Source organism: Heterocephalus glaber, unplaced genomic scaffold, assembly GCF_053883595.1.
Source record: "Heterocephalus glaber isolate CG9 unplaced genomic scaffold, H.glaber_assembly_v1.0 deba00001463, whole genome shotgun sequence".
In the NCBI taxonomy this organism is placed as follows: Eukaryota; Metazoa; Chordata; class Mammalia; order Rodentia; family Bathyergidae; genus Heterocephalus; species Heterocephalus glaber.
In genome coordinates, this window is record NW_028258310.1 from 18104118 (window position 1) to 18121756 (window position 17639).

Sequence of the window (17639 nt, forward strand, 5' to 3'; positions counted from 1 at the left end):
TGGGTGGACCCCTGGCTGTGTCATCTTTTCAGAGTTTCTAGCTGACACCAGGTCTCTCCTCCTCCACCTGCCTTGCCAGCGGGAATCTCTTACCTGCTCAGGTGTCTCTCCGCCAGTCCGAGAGTGTTGCGACACATTCCTGGATGCTAGAAGACTGATTTGAGAGCTGCTGGCTCCAACTGACATAAGAGATGACAGAACTCATGTGGGAAAATATCGCAGGTGCTACCCGGCAGTGCTAGCAGAGGACCTGGACGGTGGGCGTGGCGGTGGTATTTGGGCCTCGAGACTTCCCTTTGTGTCTGCGTGTTGTTCTGGAACCTGAGAAATGGACTCTGACAGTCCAAACCCCGAAGAGAAACAGTGGTGCTTGGTGGTCAGAACACGAGTCCAGAAATCCCTAAAACGAAGGCCGGGGTCTGCTCACAGTGCATGTGAAGAAACGTCACACTCTAGAAAGCAATCATTTGTCTTCAGTGCTTCCTCTTACATATGTTTTCTTAGGTCTTTGTATTGTGCCATGATTCCAAGCATGCGCTAAGAAGACAGAGAAGTCAGGTGGGACTTCCAGCTCCATCACCTTCTGAACGCCTCAGTTTGCTCTTCTCTAAAATGGGAATAGTAATAGCACTTAGCATGTAGAGTCAATAGAATTAAATGAGCTAATACAGAAAAAGCCTTTAGCCCTTTAGGTACCTGGGACAGACAGTAAATCTAATTGCCAGTTTTGTAACTAACAATACAAGATTCTCCGAAGTTGCTGACTTTACCAAGCAAGTGAGAATAAAGCAAGTGACTGTGTAAAGTAGCTCAAAAGTATTGACTCAAAAAAAAAAAAAGAAAAGAAAAAGGGCTGGGGATTTAGCTCAGTGGTTTCACCGCTTGCTGCGCAAGCACAAGGACCCGAGTTCGATCCCCAGTACCAAAAAAAAGTATTGACTCACCTACTACCGTCCTCGACCTCTGGGATTAGTGGTCTCTCAGAAGGCTTGTGTTTGCCAAAATCCCACATGGTTGAGCTATTACCTCATTCAAACATTGTCACCTTCCCTGGGTGTAATGGGACACACCTGTAATCCAAGCTACTCAGGAGGCTGAGGCAGGAGTATCTCAAATTTTAATCCAACCGGAGCAGTTTAGTGAAACTACATATCTCAAAAAATAAAAAGGACTGGGGGTAGTTCAGTGGTAGACCACCCCAGATTCAATCTTAGTACTGGGGGGTGGGGGGAAGTGGAGGAAAAGGGAAAAGAATAAAGGAATATCTTCACCATTACCTAAAATCATTTAGTAAATCCAGATTTATAAATATCTCAGTGTGCTAGCAGCTGCACAGATAGATGCAGGCAGAAGAAATTCCTTCCTTCCTTCCTCCCAGGGCCTGGCCACCTTTGAATCTTCCTTAGACCCTTAAATGACAATCCCTTTTTTTTCTTTTTCTGGTTTCTTTTCTTTCTTTCTAACCTCTGCTTCCTCTTCCTTCAAACTAGTTATGAAAAAGAAAGTTTCTGGGGAGAGGAGGTTTAAACTGATGGGCCATTAACAGCATAACAAAGCAAAAGGAATTTTCCAGGTGACCAGCCAGCAACTTCAGAGCAGCTCTATTTAAAACTTGCTGCTTTGAAGGAGGGATGGTCAGAGAGGGTGGGGAGGGATTTTTTTCTAGCTGATGGAGAACTGGAAAATGCCCTTTTTTACAACCAGCAAAACCAGTATCATAACATGCCACCTGATGTGTGCAGACCTTCTTTTATCAATACTCAGAATGTAGATTTTTGGGAAAAAGATGTCTATTGGCTGAAACCATAAGTAAAAGATTCTCTCTGGCTTCAGACTTAGGGAATACCTGGATCCCTGCTCTGGCCTCAACTATGATCTGCTAAAATATAACATGCCCATAAATTTCTTCTAGCCCTCCAAAGGAACACAAGTGCGTGTGCATGTACACACGCTGCCTTATCCCAGCTGTGGCAAAGTTTGGCAGAAGCACTTGGATATACTGTGTCCCGTCCCCCCCCCCCCCCCCGCCCCGCGATGATCGTATTTTAAAGTTTACTGGCTGGCATGCCCTGAGAAAATTAGCTGGTGTCTCAAGTGGCAGCAGGACTGCTCTGTGGAAATGCTCTTCCAAGGGTCACCTTTGCGCTGAGGAGGGAACACTCAACAAAGCGTTGCTGAAATTCCACAGGGGACCCTTATCACCTCTCCCACCATTCTCCAGGATATTGCTCCAGGGATTTCCGCAGGCTGTGGCCACCTACAAAGGCCTTAAAATTCCTCTCATCCTAGCCAGGGACTTAGCTCAGTGGTTCTGCTGCCTGCCTCGCAAGCACAAGGTTCGGAGTTCGATCCCTGGTACCAAACAAATAACAAAATTCCTGTCATCCCTTGCCAGGCATAGCGGTGTGTGCTTGTAATCCCCGAGCACTCAAGGGCCAGCTTGACAAGGCTTACAAGGCCAGCCTGAGCTCCACAGTGAAACTCTGTCAAAAAAAAATTTTTTTTCCTTAACCTAGGACCTCCCTGGGGCCCTGGCAAACGGAACAAATCTGCTTAAGTAGTAAGAGATGGCCTCAATCACAATGGTTTGACTTATGATTTTCCAATTCTAAGAGGGCACAAAAGCAACTGAATCATGTTTTGAATTTTTCTTTTTCCAGGCCAGTAGTATGCAATATGATCTTATGTGGGCAGCAGTGGCAAGGGTGGCTCCTGGTCAGCCACGAAATGACCAGCCATGTATCACGGATACATGACAGCAGACTGTGTTGCTAAGCTGTGATGTTGGGTAGGTTAGCTGTGTAACATGCATGCTCAACTTTCACAGGTTTATGGCGATGTAAATACATCATAAATCTAGGTGCATCTGTAGTTATATACATTTTTTCCATTTCTGTAATGCAGTGGCTTCTAGAATTTTTAAAAAGCAATAGAACCCCTCTCAAAAGAATGAAAAATATAAAAAAAGGAATGAAACTATTGTTTATGGTTGAAGGCAGTCACGGGGGGAAATATATTTTAGAATAATATTATATTATTACTTTCAGTAATTTTGACATTATACATAAGGAGGTAGCTCAGTGGTAGGTAGAGTGCTCAGCTAGCATGTGTGTGGCCCTGAGTGTGATCCCTAGCACCCCACCCCACCCCCAAGGAAGGAAGGAAAATGGCATTGTATTGAAGTCCAAACTATGCAGCCCTCTGTGGTCCACCCCTGCCTACCTGAGCAATGTAGTTATTCTCTTAGGGTCCACACTCGATTCACTCTTTGGTTTTCTTGGTGCAAGTCCTCTACTAGGTACCTGGAAAGAGATATACAAGAGGTGGATTTTTTAGACCTTGCATATTTGAAAATAGCTCTATTCTTAATTTTTCTTCACTTTCTAATTTATTTATTTTTATTAACATTTTTGAGATGGAGTTTATGTCGTCCAGGCTGGCCTTGAACTCTGGACTCAAGTGATCCCTCTCCTTCAGCCTTCTAAGAAACTGGGACTACAAGTACACACATCTGAACACCTGCCCTTCTTCACATTTTGATCATTTTGCTAAGTATAAAATCCTAGATTGCCTATCATTCCCTGACACCACAACCTCTGCTTCCCCACAGACCTTAACCTTCTCCAGGGTCCAGATCTTTGAACTAGAAGCTACTTTTGCATGGAACATTTATCCCCATCCCCACCCCCGCCTCGGTATAGATTAACACCTATGAGAAAAATCAGGTCATTACTTTCATCAGGGAAACATCCCTGCTGGGCCACCTACCCCTACAAGGCTGGGCAGGTACGTCTCCTAGGAGTTCCTGCAGCACCTACCACTTGTCCTCTTGTTGTACTTGTGAGACCATACTATCATTACCTCATTGATTTATGTGTCTTCTGCTAGATTTCAAGCATGAGGACTGGGAATACGCAGCCATTGTGCCATTTTGAAAATATTTGTAGGCCAAAAAATGGTCATGATTTTTTAAATTAAAAGATAGAATCTGGGCCAGGGATGTAGCTCAGTGGTTCCACACCTGCCTGGCACACGCAAGGTCCTGGTACCCCCCACCCCCCAAAAAGATATAATCTATAATAAAGTGACAAACATCCTCATCAGTTTCAGATTTGGGATGAGAGAAAAGGATTGCTCTGAAGAAAAGAAATGCTACCCTGATAGAAAGAACTCATATTTTTCTTTTGTGTGTGTGTGGTTGTTTGAGGCAGGGTCTCATTATTCAGTCCAGGCTGGCCTTGAACTCACAATGTAATGCAAGCTGACCTCAAATTCAGCGATCCTCCTGCTTCAGCCTCCTGAGTGCTGGGATGAGAGGCCTGCGCCACTACGGCCTGCTGATTTCTTGTTTGATACCCACTTCCTGTGAGGACAGGTACCAGTTCTGCTTTGTGTACTGCTGTTTTCCCAATATCCAGGCCATTAAAAAAGACAGCTTAATAAAGAGTGGTTGAATGTAAAGCACCAGCCTAGCATGCTGTCATCAGCGCCAAGAAAAACACAAGGAGTTGCGAATGAGTGAACTGCTCCAGATAAAGCAAGTTCTATGCATTATACTACAAAGAAAACTAACAGAGAAAAAAAATACCTACGTTGTCTTTACCATTTCGGAATAAGGGAGGTTTGGACTGCCAATTCATTATCTCTTCCCTCTGCACCCCACCTCCAACAGCCCACCAGAACCTTCTCTTCATTCCTGATCCTAGGCACAGGCATTCTTCTTGGGACACCTGAACTTGAAGCTCTGGAATTTGTTGACCCTGAACCTCTCCTTCCTGGCCCACCTTTCTTCAGGGTCAAGTCCTGTTGTCTCCTCTTCCTTTACAACAACTTTCACAGACAGTCCTCCTGTGCTCCTCTTGCTGTTTCCCCATTGTGACTTCCATCACCCCATTCCATGCCTGTAATTTCACACAGCTCCTTCCTTTATTCCAAGTCGCCTCGAACCTTCAGATCAGTCTCTCGGAAGCGCCACTTTCATCCCGTCTGTTCACTGCCTGAAACACCTTCTGAGGTTGCTAATTTCCTTTCCCACTAAAGTGTAACTCCTCTGCCAGTTTTCAACCTTCACAATTACTTCTAACACGTCTGTTCTCCTTCCCTAAACACACCCACCACTTACTGCATAATACAACTCACTCTGGTCAAGCAAGATGATTCAGCGTCTCAGAGAGTACAGCAGACTGAACAGACCTTGTGCATTCTCTCCTCTGGAATGTTCTCACCTCTCCCTTAATCCACTCCATCTTTCCAGATCCGATTTAAATCTTCCCTCCTCCAAAATACCTTCATTGACAACTTTAGGCCTTGCTGATCTCCCCAACTTTAAAATCCAAACAGTGCTTATCATAAATCCCGATGTTGTGCCTTATCTAAGGCACTATCCAGTCCACACAGGTTAGGTCAGTGTCGTCTTCCTCCTCCTAGCCTCGGTGTTCCCTGATGGTAAACATGGAAGGATGTCCTGTCCTTGCACCTAGCAGCACCTTAGTAAGAGCTCAACACACACACACCCCAGTTCAATACAGTAGCATTCAGCAAGTGATAGGAGAGCTGCCTTCAGAAACAGCCATCTGGGATAAATCCCAGGCCTACAAATACATAGAATTGGTAGGTGGGCAGTTGTATTTGTGAGTGCATCTGGGCAAGCAATTAATATCGTCTGAGCCTCAGGGTACTGGTCTATGAACTGGCATAGCAGCAGTGCTGCCTCATCAGGTTGTTGTGCAGATTGCATGGGATCATGGCGGATAAGGCAGGTTGCACACCACTCTGATACATGGCCCAGCACTCACTGTATGTTATGTTGTTAGAACACACAGTCTGGTCCCTCTCCTTGGAGTTGAACTTTGGTCTTGGCTTTGTTTTTTTCTTTCTGTCACTGAGCTGGCCTTACAGATAGTGATGCCCTGCCAGTCCCTAAGTGATGCCCTGCCAGTCCCTGCCTGTATGCGGCTAGGGAGAAGTTCCATATAAGGCCCCACTTTGTCCTTCCTCCTGCCCTCAGCACAGTGCCGAGTTGTTGGGTGCCCTTGGTTTGTAAACCTTCCTTTTTTTTTTTTTTGGTACCGGAGATCGAACTCAGGACCTTGTGCTTGCAAGGCAGGCGCCGGAACCACTGAGCTAAATCCCCGGCCCTGTAAACCTTCTTAAGCCTTTCCTTCTCCTACTTTATCATTATCATTCTATTGTCAAAGCAAAACATGCTCATTGTTTAAAAAATTATTTTAAGGTGCAAAAGATGTAAAAATGAAGAGTGAAAGTCTTACTCCCCACCCAAACCTCATTCCTGCACTGCAGAAGTAGCCAGACAGCAGCCTCTTGTGTATCTTTCTAGAAATCTTCTCCATCTACAGAAGCATATACCTGCACGTGCACTCTTCTTCTATGACTCGAGTTAGTCACTAACCAGTCTTGAGCGCCTTTCTAGAGCCACGCCTACAAGGGCCACTACACACCATTTCATGGCAACATACACCTCCCTCAGAGAGCTGTCCTTGCTGATTTCCGCAGCTCCCTGCAGATGGGCAGCCAGGGTGCTACTACTAATACTGCAGCGAGCATCCTTGAATGTGGGTCTTTGTGGACCCCTTAAGTCTTCAAGGCTTCTAACTGCCACATTAGACAGGACTACTCTTCAATTTGGCCTCTTCTCCTGACTCTCCACCTGGGCACAGTGTTCAGTCCCAGGGCCTGCTGACTCAAGGATGGACAGCATTGGCCCCCTTCCTCCTAGGCTCAGAATAGAAGAGGTCACTGGGCTACTTCCTTGTGATCCTGCCCAACAAGAGCTCACGGAAGCAGGCTTCTCCTTTTCTCTGGAAACACAGGGGAAATCCTGGGTATCTGGGAACAGAACTGCAGAAACTGGCTGTATTCTTGGGTAGCCCAAGGAAGCCCCAGTGAAGGAAGGAAATGTGTATTTGACCCTTAAGACAAACCCAGCTGTTTTCAGTGGGGCTGAGGGCTATAACCGTGCTCACAAGGGCAGTAGCTTTGACGGGCTTCAGGAGGTGGCTGGGAGGAAGTGAACACAGGCTTCTCATCAGCAGTGACGTGGCACTATTATCCAAGCTCACATCCATCCCTACATGGTGTCCTTTCTTAGGCCAAGGACAGGATGGGATGCAAGAACTGGGGCTGCATGTCACCAGCTTGTCCTGACTCACCCAGCCACTGACTGTCCCCTGGAGGAGAAGCCTCAGGAGCTGGGAAAGGGGGGCCCCGGGCTTCGTCCAGGTTGCTCACTGATCACTGGGGGGTCTACAGCAAGGTACCACACCATCTGGAACTTCAGCTGGCCCGTTCCTTCTCAGTCAAAAAAGCCATACCCACAAACAGTGTCTGTCTTAGACTGTCCTTGAGAGCAGGATGTTCGCTGAGTGCTTAACACAGAACATGACGTTGCATAAGCAGTCAATAAATATTTGATATCTGCTTCACTTATGTCTCCTGCCCTAGCACAGCACTCAATCCAGAGTATGTGCCTGATGAGGCAGTTATTCATTTATGTATTTATTTTTGGTGCTGGGGATGACCATGCTAAGCACATGCTCTACCTCTGAGCCACATCCCCATCAGAAATGTACTTTTAAAGACATGAATAACCTCTTCCTTTCTGGGAAACAAACAGGAAAATTACAAAATGATTGTAAATGGCCTGTCCAACTTCCCTGTCACCCTATTCTTTTTTTTCTTAGTGCTAGTGATTGAACCCAGGGCTTCCTGTATTCGAGGCAGGTGCACTGCCACTGAGCTGTGACTGCAGCCCTCCTGCTCTCTTTACAGCTGTGGCGATGTGTTTGGGTTTGGTCTTTACCTTTCTTTTCTTCCCTCCTTCCTTTCCTCCTTTCCTTTTTTCCCTCCCTCCCCTCCTTCCTGTTTTTCTTTCCACACTGGATCTTGGTATGCTTCCCAGACTGGTCTTGAACTCCTGGCTCAAGCAATCCTCCTGCCTCAGCCTTTTGAGTAGCTAGGACTATGGGTATGTACCACAGTACCATAGTTGTTTATCTTTCTTTTTCCTTCTCCCTCTTTTGCTCTTCCTCCTTTCTCCCTCTGTCTAAGAGAAGATACTGTATTCTCCCTAGTTTATCCTCGAGATCTGGTCCCATAAGATGAATAAGTTCACAGTTAGAGTCCTAGAATGCAGGCCTTACCTCAGAGTTTCTAAAGAGAAACCAAACGTCGAAAGACCATAGAATATCTGAGGAGAGTCAGGTGTGATATTACATGCTTGTAATGCCAATAGTCTGGGAAACTGAGGCAGGAAGATCAGTAATTTGAGCTCAGCCTGGCCAAATGTTATGGTTTAGATAAAAAATGATCTCCAGAAGCCTCATGATTTCAGAGGTGGGGCTTGTAGAAGTGACTGGATCATGGAGGTGTTAAACTCATCAGTGGAAAGATGAATCCACTGGTGAACATGCTGTTGGGAAGTAAGCCCTTGTGGGAAGAGGCATCTCAGGGGGCATGACCCAGAAGGGCATATCTCCCTCCGTGAATCCTCCCTTCTCTCTGTTTCCTGGCCACAATGATGTGAGCAGGTGTTTTCGGCCCAGGCTCTCCTGCCACGCCATTTCTGCCTTGGAACCTGCCCACCATGGACTCAATCTGCTAAAACTGTGAGCTAAAATAAACCTCTTCTTTAAGTTGCAGGTATCAGGTATTTTTTCCAGCAACAAGGAAAGTGACTAAGACAGCAACCTAGCAATTTGGCAAGACCCTATCTCTGAATAAAAAATAAAAAAGGGCTGAGGCTATTGCTCAGTGTAGAAGCCCAGGGTCTGGGGACTGAGAAATGAAATTTCTACTGCATCAGAAAGGGGAATTGGAAGCTTAGTGCCTGGCCCAGCCCCTCTGTCTCTTACCATGTTGCCCCCATCTCTGCTGAAACAGCTCCTACAGGCAGTGCTTGGGGCCACCCTGCTATGCCAGGTGCCCTCTCCTCCATTCCCTGCCTTCACCACCCTCTGCACTGAACACTTGAGTTCTCCCTCCCAGCGCCTATCTACTCCTTTGGCTTCTCTGAGTGACTATATTCTTCGGTCATCCTCCTGTCTCCCTCCTCAGTCCCTGCTTCTTAACCCCTCGTATGGGCTTAACTTCCTCCCCCAAAATTTGCCTGCTGAAGCCAGGTGCAGAGGCACACATTGGTAATCCTAGCTACTCAGAGGGCTGAGGCAGGAGGATCACAAGTTTGAGGCCAGCCTGGGCAAGACTGGCCAAGCAGGACTATGTCTCAAAAATAAAAAGCTGGGGATTCAAGTTCAATACTAAAAAAAGTAAATACATAAACCATCAATCATATGTTGATTCTGTACCTCAGAATACGACCGTGTTTGGAGATAGGGACTTTAAAGAAGTAATTACGAGCCAGGTGTGCTGGTGCATTTCTGTAATCCCAGCACTCAGGAGGCTGAGACAGGAGGACTGCTATGGAGTTCAAGGCCAGCCTGCACTACATACTGAGACCCTGTCTCAAAAAACCAAAAAAAGAAAGAAGTAATTATGATAAAATGAAGTCATTAGAGTGGGCCTTCATCCAATATATAACTGTGTCTTTGTAACATGAGAAAATTAAGACACAACTAGAGAGAAGACCGTGTGCAGACAAAGACGTCATCTACAAGCTGAGAAAGGTCTCAGAAGAAAACCACCAAGTTTCTGCTGTTGAAGCCTAGTCTGTGGCACTGTCAGGGCAGCCCCCCACAGCCACAGTCACCAGAACACAGTCGTCACCCACAGCCCAGTCCCCTTACCATCCCCCTCCAGAGCTTTAACTGTGCGCCCCACCCGATGTCCCACTCGGTGGAGTCTACACACTGAGGCAGGAGCTGTCCCTCACTCTCTAGCGCTGGATTCCGACGGCCACTTAGAAAATTCTCTTTGCATTGTTTTGTTCATCCTCAAATCTGAAGCAGTCCAGAACTAGAGAGTCATGCAGGTTGGCCCAAACCACTTTGCCTTAGAAAGGAGGAAACAAAAGAAACCAAACACAAACCCAGCTTCTTCCTGACCTCCTTACACCTATGAGCAGCATCCAGCTAGGGTGCACTCAAAACGGTGACATTCGTTCCTTCTCCCTTCTGTTTCCTCCCCAGAGCCAATCAGGGAGCTTCCGTGCATTCCACAGCACTGTGTCTGTTGTCCTGACTTCTCTGAGCTTGTTTCTCCCCACAGATTAAACACTTCAGAACATTTGTGCACAGACAGGTATGGAATCTTTAGGCTCTACTTGCCTGGGCTGTTAAGGAGATGGAGAATAGCCCTGGTAACCATCACTTGGATTTGGTCTCTGGTTTCATCTGGTGGCTTGAACCATGTTTCCTGACAGATAAAATGATGCTAACAATGGTACCTGTATCATAGAGTTCTTACAAGAAATGTGGATTTGAACCCAGTATGGTCTAGACTTAAAAGTCCTTATACAACATCATGTTACCTTCTTGTCTCTCTGAAAAGGTAAAGGAATTGGTTCAGCTTCTGACATGGTGGCCAAAGAACCCTGGATAATGTTCCAGTGAAAAAAATCCAAAATATTGAATAAAATGTATCATTTTCCCCCCAAAACAATGAATTGCCAACCGGGCCAAAAAACAAACCAACAACAAAAGAAAAGAAAAGAGGCCAAAAAATAAATGACAGGAGGAATTCTGGAATGTAAGTGGCATGGCAGATTTGAACTAAGGGTTTCTGCCAAAGCTTGATGACTTAAAGCTTTTATTTTGAGGACTACAGGACATAAGGTCTGGAGTGGGTACGTGGCCCAGTGGTAGAGTGCTTGCCTAGAATGTGTGAGGCCCCAGATTCAATACCCAGCACTGAAAAATTAAAGAAAGAAAAGGTGAGGAAGAAACAGAAGAACAAAGGGTCCACAATGCATTATTCTCTCTGTGAATGAGAATTAAACCCATGCCACAGAAGGAATATCAAGGAAATATATTTGACGAACCTTGATACTGGTTGAGGGAAGAAAAAATAATCTCCCCTGAAAACTACTTAACAACCTTCCCAGGAGTTGGTACTCTGATTCATGTTACCTATACCCTAGGTGGTTTGAAAACTCTCAAGCAGAAAATTTAATTTAATGAGCTCCTGATTGGAATAAATCCTAGCAAATTGTAAGAACCAACACAAATCCTCTCCAAATGTTGCAATTTTAATCCATGCCAATTTAAGCCCAAAGTTAAAAAATCAAATACACAAGAAAACAAAGGACCATGAGTGATAGCCTGCAGACACAACAGGCAGCATGATTAGACCCACAAAATTATGACAGACTGTTTTTTAAATGGTGCTGGGCCTGCACCCAGGGCTAGATAAGCACTCTACCACTGAGCCACGCCCCTGGTCCCAGCCCCAGAAAATGATGAGGTAATAGAAATTATTAAGTATAGAACACAACTAGGTATTTATATTTCAAAAAAGTAAACATGAGGCTTAAATATAAAAGTATAAAAACAACCAAGCCAAGTTGGAAAAAAAGCTAAGATTTGTTAAACAGTAGATTTGACATTGTTAAAGACAGATTTCATAGCCACATATGGTGGAACATGCCTGTAATCCCAGCACTCTGAGAACTGAGACAGGATTGCAAATTCCAGCCCAGACTGGTCAATTTAGCAATTTAGAGAGAGGTCCTATCTCAATTAACCAATCAACCAATCAATAAAAATAAAACAACGCTAAGGCTGGGCATGGTGGCACGTGCCTGTAATCCCAGCACTCAGGAGGCTGGAACAGGACGATTCCCATGAGTTTGAGGCCAACTTGGGCTACATAGTGAGTTCAAGGCCACCCTGAATTACAAAGCGAGACTCATTCTCTGGAAATTAAAAAAAAAAAATACATACATGTATATATCTGGCTAGGGATGTAGCTCAGTGTAAAGGCCCTAGGTTCAATCCCCAGTGCCACACACACAAATAAAGAAAGAGGGCCAGGGATGTTGCTCAGTGGCACAGTACCTGTCTGGCAAGCACGAGGTCCTGAGTTTGATTCCCGTTACCAAAAAAAAAAAAAGAAAACGAAGAGTGACATGAGTGACATATGTGACACTAGACAATGGAATTGAGACAGGTTAGTGGTTATTTCATTGTTCATTGTGTTTGTAGAAGACAATAAAGGAAAGAGAAAAGAGAAGGTATTTGTACAGAATCAGCAGAGACTTGAGGGAGGTGAGTGAAATACAATTTAACGGTATAATTTAATCCAGATGCACAACTTACTCTCCCAGTCAAACCTACCTCTGCGGAACCTCAAGAATGAGCACCTCCCACATTTTATACCCTAGGTCTAGTCTAGTGCTAGTTTTACACTAATACTGGCCCTGCTGAGAATTTTTCTAAATTGCTCTAAGACATCAAAATCTAGGTCCAGAAATCCCAAGAAGAATAAAGAAAAATAAATGCACACCTAGATACATTATAGTGAAACTGCAGAGGGTGTGAGACAAATACAGATCCATTAGAAACTCCAGAGCTGGGAATGTACTAGCTCAGGGGTAAAGTGGTAAAGCGCTTGCCTGGCATGGGTGAGGCCCTGTGCTGCAAACTGGAAGGAACAAATAGAAAGTAAGACATCTCCAGGGAGCTTCCAGGCCCCCAGTCTCAGACGAGCACTGATCCTTGATCCCTCTGTTTTTCAGCTTCTAGCCTCTTGCATGGCTTAGCTATTGGACCCTCCAGCTCCCCACACACACAGCTGCTGCGGACACTCCTGCCTCTAGCCTGTAAGCCTGATAAATCCCCTTACTCATATTTACAGATAGGTAATTTTTTTCTATTGATTCTGTTCCTCTAGAGAACCCAACCCAATTCAATACAGAAGATATGAACAATACTCAACTAACTTTACCTAGTTGCCATTTTAGTACCTTCTATCCCAAACCAGCAAAATGTATACTCTTTTAAAGAGCACTTGGGCTGAGGATTTAGCTCAGTGGTTCTGGCACCTGCCTTGAAAGCACAAGGTCCCAAGTTTGATCCCCAGTACCAAAAAAAAAAAGAGCATTTGGATATGTACCAATAAAGACCACTTCCTTGGCTATGAAACAAGTCTTAAAAAAAGAAAAAGAAGACAAAAAAAAATCTAACTGAGGAACTTTAACTACTGAAAATAATACAAGCAGCTGGGCATGGTGCAACAGGCCTGTGAGCCCAGCACTTGGGTGGCCGAGGCAGGAGGATCATCTCAAAGCCAGACTGGGCCATATAGCTAGACCCTATCTCAAAAAAACAAAAGAAAGCAAAAAAGCAAGCATCCAAGCCTACTGAAATGTAGGGCTGGCTCCACATTGAAAAGGCAAACTTTGTTTGACTCACTAGAAAATAAAATGAAGCAATATATGAGCATTACAAGTAAAATAGTTGAATTAGGTTAAATTGTGATAGGAAAAATAACTCCCAACTTGTTAGATGTCAGATGTACAAGTCTGTAGCCTCACAACATCAAGGAAGGAAGTCTTGAAGCAAAGGAGGTCAGGGCAGTTTCATTGGAAATGAGAATAGCTCCTGGGTTTCCAGGAGGGTCCTGAGTGGGTGGCAGCATGGACTCATTATCCAGAGCTACTTAATAGATAAGCAGAGCACAGGAATTGCTCATCGGTTTAGTGACCACCTATCACAGGTGGCTCTGTGGATTTAAAATGATCAATTGGAATGCAGGCTCTCTAACCCCGTTCTTCAACATGTATGGTTTAAAGGTTACTGAGATTTTAGAGAAAAAAACAGGTTATTTTGCATTTTAAGATCCTCAGAACTTGGAAGCTTAGTAGGGAGGGGGCTTCATTCAGCCTGAGTCCAAACCCCACCACCACGGTCTTTTCTTCTTCAGGTTCCATCAGTATGGTTCGTCACCTGACTCTGTCTCGGGCCCTGCCCCTGGCCAGCTGCCTCACTCGTGAGCTAACTAAATAAACTGTTCTTACAAAATGACTGCTAAACGTCCCTCTTGCTTTATCCAGCCAATGCGGTGTCTCCCTTAAGTCACACAGAACAAAGCCAGTCATCTGAGGAGAGTTTGATAAAGGAACCATTTGCAGAGGAACAGCAGAGCTGGTGCAACGGCCTGGAACTAGAAAAAACAGGGCTCCATTATTATCACTCCTGGAACCCAAGGGCAAGGTGGAGGTGGGCAGCTACCAGAATCCACCCAGCCTTCTCCAGTCCATTTCTCACACTGTGCTGCCAGATGAGCTGTAGCCCAGACTGGCCCCAAACATGCAGTGATCCTCTTGCTTCAGCCTCCCAAGTCTTGGGATTACAGGCATGTGCCACCGCACCTTAAGTAGCCCACACTAGGCTCAAATTTGTGGTAATCTTCTTGCCTCAGCCTCCCAAGTGCCGGGATCACAGACATGCACCACTATGCTTGGTTTCAGATGAGCCTTTAAAGTTCAAATTAGAGGGCCGGGGATTTAGCTCAGTGGTGCTGCCACCTGCTTCACAAGCTCAAGGTCCTGAGTTCAATCCCCAGTACCAAAAAAGAAAAAAAAAATTCAAATTAGAGAGCTGGCCTTGGTGGTATATGCCTGTAATTCCAACGCTTGAGAGGCTGAGATAGGAAAACTGCCTCAAGTTTGAGGCCAGCCTGGGCTACATAGTGAGTTCAAAACCAGCCTGAACTACACAGCCAGACCCTATCTCAAAAATAAATAAATAAATAAATAAATAAATAAATGCTGACGAATGAAGGAATACATTTTTTTTTTAAGGAATACATTTTTTTCTCTCCCCAGGCCCCTACTGGGGATTGAACTCATACTGAACTTCATACTGAACTATATTCCCACCCCCTTTTATTTTATTTTTTTAAAATTCTGAAATAGGGTCTTGCTAAATTGCCAAGGCAGGACTCAAACTTGGTTTTGGTATGCAACCTGCATTAATTCATTTACAAGTTATTCACTCCCCATTTCTCTGTGTCTGAAAGAATCAAAGGGCACTTCTGTTGAGGGGCCCTCCTGAAAACAGAAACATTCCCTGGGCTCTTTTTTTGGGGGGGGGGTACTAGGGATCGAACTCGGTTCCTTGAACTTGCAGGCGGCAAAACCACTGAGCTAAATCCCCAGCCCAGAGCTCTTTTTTTTTTTTTTTTTTTTTTTTTGAGACAGGGTCTCACCATGTAGTTTAGGCTAGCCTTAAACTCACTCTACCCCAGGCTGGCCTCGAACTCGTGGCAATCCTCCTGCCTCAGGCTCCAAGTGCTGGGATCACGGGTATGCATCACCATGCCCAGCTCCCTGGGCTCTCAGTAAGGGGAGAACACAGCAGGTGAGCATCGGAGCCAGGAAGGGCAGATGGCCAGGCCTCCTACAAACCTGGCAGGAACAGGGAGTCGCTCCCTATTCTTGCTTGGCCCATCAGACTCAGGGCAAAGGCAGACAGACTGTACAATCTGTTTCGAGGTGTGGCTGGGGGGCAGCACATCCCCAGTGTGCAGGAGGTCCTGGGTCCCAGCCCCAGGACCTCAAAACAAAGAGCCTTTCCAAAGGGCAAGCGGTGGCCAAGGCCACATCGGACGGCATCCAGCTGACTGCACTCTGCTTGTCTGGGCAAAGCAGGGCTGATGGAAAGTTTGGTGGATTCCAGATAATTGCTAAGCACAGAGAAAACCCTCTGCCTTAAAACTCCCATTTGGGAGATGGACCAAAAGCATTTCCTCGTATTATCCAAACCTACATCCTGTTCTCTGAGTTGATTGACTTTGCACGTGGATGGTAATGGCTCTATGCCCTGGCTTACTGCTCCTCAATGGGAAAGAAGATTTTTGGGCTCCTTAGAGGCATCAATAATAATTCTAAAAGCAGTAGCAGCAGAGTCCTCTGCTTAAAACCCTCCAAAGACTTTCCATTGATCATAAAAGAAAACGCAAACTATTGACCATAGGTTTTATGGCCTTCCATGACCAAGCCACTGCCTATTTCTGCTGTCATCCTCAGTCAGGGGGATCCAGAAGGCCCCACCTTCTTCCTGTTCCGAGTCCACCCAGCTTGCTGCTACCACATGGCCCCTGCACCAGCTCACTCTGCCTGGAGTGCTCCTCCTTCAGGTCCGCTCAAGGCTGCACCTTCCTGTCATTTGTGAACAGGTGTCTGTCCGCTGAGTCACTACCACCCTGAACTTCCCACTGCTCTAGCCCCACCGCTTAGTTGCAGTCCTTGCTTTATTGCCTCGACTGCACATGATATATCGCTATCTAAAACTATCTTAACTATGTGTTTGCACAGTCCTCAACTGTGTTCCTGACTGAACACACATTCCAGAAGCTAAGCTCATCCCGGCTTCTCAGTGCCTGGAACAGAGCCTAGCAGGCATCCCATAAGGATGTCTCGGATATGGGAGTGGGTGAGAACCCTTCGGAATAAGAGCTACTAGACTTACACTGTGTTACAGACAGACAGCCTGAGGCTTGGTGACAAAGGGGGACTCGTCCAGGGTTGCAGAGGCAGTAGGTAGACAGAGTTGAATCCAGGCCTCAATGGCTCAAAGATTTGTGCTCTTTACCACTGCACACACTGAGCTCATTCCTGCGTGACATCACCCACCCTCCCTTCCGCTGCCCCCGGATTCATTCTTTGCACATGACCTGGCCCAAGAGCTCAAGGCGAAGAGGCACTGATAAAGCACTGCAGGGAGCAGGAATTGGTAAGGTCATTTCGGACAGCTGCTGGGAAATTCCTACTAAAGCTGAATCAGTCCTCAATATTAAACCTACAACATCCAAGCGTGTGTTCTACAAAACCCACATATAGCAGTGGTGCAAGTCTCTCTGCTCATGCTAGACAAGTGTGCTCCTCCTGAGCGCCACTTCCAGGCCTAGAAGCTGTTTGTTTATTCATGTACTTTTTTTTTTGAGACAGAGTTTCTCTATGTAGCCCTGGCTGGCCTTGAACTCCTGGCGATCCTCCTGCCTCAGCCTCCTGAGAGCTGGGGTTACAGGCATGCGCCACCATGTCTGGCTTAGAAATAATTTTTTTTTTTTTCCCCCGGTACCAGGGATTGAACTCAGGACCTTTCACTTGCAAGGCAGGTGCAGTGCCACTGAGCTAAATCCCCGGCTCTTAGAAATAATATTCTTTGCCTGCCTCGCAAGTGGAAAGACCCAAGTTCACTCCCCGGTACCAAAAAAAAAAAACCAAGAAATAATATTCTTAAAAAAGCAACACAGAAAACAATCTAAATGTGCAGTAATAGTCGAATGGATAAATATAATACAGTATATCCCACATTGGAATATTACATAGCAATACAAATAAAATTACAACTACATGCAACAAAATGAATGAATCTCCCTCTCATATTCATGAAGTATATACGCTGTATAACCCCATTTATAGAAAGATAACGGGCAGCACGAAGTCATGAGCATGGCTATTCTTGTTGGTGGGGTAGGAATGGGGAGCCTGGTGAGGGACAAGAAAGGTATAAATAGGGCTTCCAGAATGCTAGGATAAAGAACCAAAAGTCTTCTCTCCACTTTCCAGGCTTTTTGGATGAGCTAGAAATTAAATTGACACAAAATAGATGAAAAACTTAAGAGATAAGACAGAAAAGCTTAATTACATATGTACACGTAGGAGTCCCACAAAATGATACTTGAAGACTGGCTGATGATTGAAAAAAAAAGTTTACATA

At 45.5% G+C, this 17639-nt stretch overlaps 1 pseudogene across 1 annotated transcript in view; it reads right to left on the minus strand.

Moving 5' to 3' along the window:
- The window catches only part of LOC101717212 (large ribosomal subunit protein uL30 pseudogene), a 185837-nt pseudogene that overhangs the window by 160488 nt on the left and 7710 nt on the right, over positions 1–17639 (minus strand). Inside the window, exons 2-3 of the transcript XR_015438791.1 lie at positions 3223–3302; positions 94–607 (exon numbers count right to left, since the gene is read on the minus strand). The product of XR_015438791.1 is annotated as a large ribosomal subunit protein uL30 pseudogene (transcript). The remainder of the gene's footprint in view (positions 1–93; positions 608–3222; positions 3303–17639) is intronic.